The sequence below is a fragment of the Solanum tuberosum genome, unplaced genomic scaffold (assembly GCF_000226075.1).
Source record: "Solanum tuberosum cultivar DM 1-3 516 R44 unplaced genomic scaffold, SolTub_3.0 scf00527, whole genome shotgun sequence".
NCBI lineage: Eukaryota > Viridiplantae > Streptophyta > Magnoliopsida > Solanales > Solanaceae > Solanum > Solanum tuberosum.
The window spans coordinates 155,672-157,853 of record NW_006239447.1 but is presented as its reverse complement, the minus strand read 5'-3'; positions in this window follow the sequence as shown (position 1 = coordinate 157,853).

The following is a 2,182-nucleotide window of genomic DNA, read 5'->3' as shown; positions in this document are numbered from 1 at the left end:
ATTTATTTAATTCTTCAAGTTTTCTCTTTTTCTCTCTTTTTGTCAAATCGAAATCATATTTTCTAGTTGACATATTTAAATTGAATAATAACTAAAACAAGATATATATATATATATATATATCAACAATAACAAAAAACTATAAACTAAAGTTAGAATAATAAAACCTGACTCGTGAATTTGATAAGTTGATAAAACAATATCGAAATAGCGTAGTGTTCCTTCAATATAATGATTGTTTGTTGCACATCTTGAGATTTTGTAGAAGACATCCAAAAATCAAATTTTGTTCTTTTGTAACTTGTAAGCAACAATAAAACAAAAAAAATTGTAGGAGAGAGTTCAATATTGAGAATAAAAATAATAAAATAGAGAATAAAAAATATGAGTATAAGGTAAATAATAATATAGGGTCAAACTTTTAGGAGATAAATAAGAAATCACAATTTCCCACTTAAGGAAATTATTCCCAAAAAATGTTTTATTCCCTTTAAAAAGTGGGAAAACTAACGGTCATTTTTTATTTTGTTTATACTTCTTACATGTTTTTTTTAAAAATAAATTAAAAGTACATATAATTTTTTAAATAATATATATAAGTATTTTTTAAAAAGAAAAATTGGGGGCCTCCAAAAATATGGGGCCCCAAGCAATGACTTTAGTGGCCTAGTGGTTAAGACGACCCTGATCACAGCAGAGCCAGACTTTAAGAAAAAATTATGGTGGTTGAAAAAAATAATTAATTATATTTTGATTTTGTTGATTTACAAGTAATTTTAAATAACTTTTTTTGTCCTAAAAATAATACAATTGATTTTGTATGAGGTTAAGAGCAAAAATCTTAATTTTACTTTTTTTAAATACATAATTATTTTACTTGACTTCAAATATAAATTAATATTAATATATTTATCTCTATTTGATTTTTAACAAATGAACATTATGAATTATCAAAACAATAAATAAAATAAATTAATAATTTGAAGACATTACTATTTTTCTATTGAAGAATTGGAGAAATAATGCGCAAAAGAGGTAATAAATTACTAATTTTAGGATATAATTATTTTTATTGTGTAATGAAATATATTTAAAATTTGAAAGTTTACAAAGTACTCTACATAGAGGGGGTTAAATAGAAAGTGGGGGTGGAGGAGTGAGACGAGAAATGGAAAAGTTATAAAGATATGGACCCATAAAATAAATTTTTATCTATTAAAATAATTCTTCATACAACTATTACATGATGCGCCTTAACCACCTTAAATTTTTTCAATATATGGACCCACAAAATAAATTTTTATCTATAAAATAATCCCTCATACAAGTATGACATGGTGTGTCTCAACCACCTTAAAATTTTTCAAACAAAACAACATATATCTTAAATCACTATATAGCATATACGATTAGTTCACCAGAAAAATAAATAAATATATATGACATGAATATTTTGGTCTTGAAAATATCTTACTATTAGTAAAAAAATTTTTTTTTTACTAATTAGCCAAATACTTTGATTTTTTGGGAAAAATATTTTTTTTCCTCAAAATAAGTGTTTTTGACCCCCTCCCATAACAATGCCAAATAGGCTCTTAGTTGTTTGATATCTTTATCAACTCATATCATAAATTTAATTCATGTATAAATGTACTCCCCCTATTCATATTTATTTGTCTATGTATACTATATTAAAAAAATATTTACCATTTATAGCAATAACATTTTTCTTTCACTTGATCACTTTTAATACATTTATAATACATTGTTAATACATATTACAAAGAACAGTTTATTATTCACATATAATACAAATTTTATGGATGGATAATACATTTATTACACATTTTAATTCACTTATAATAATGTGTCAATTTCTTACTAAACAAGCATAATATTTTTTTTAAAAACAATTATAATACATATATATTGCATACATAATTCACTTTTAATACATATTGTAGATTTAACATAGTATTGCTATGTATTGTTATAAATGATAATAAATAGAAAATATCACTAAAATCAATAATTATTTATTAAAAGATACTCATCCAAATAATTTTTTCCTAAATGAATTCGCCTTGGTATATATTGGGTAGGCCCATAGTTAGGTTATGTACATAAATGAGTTTTGGTATATAAACCTAGCTAGAAGATCAATAAATTCATGACAATTGTC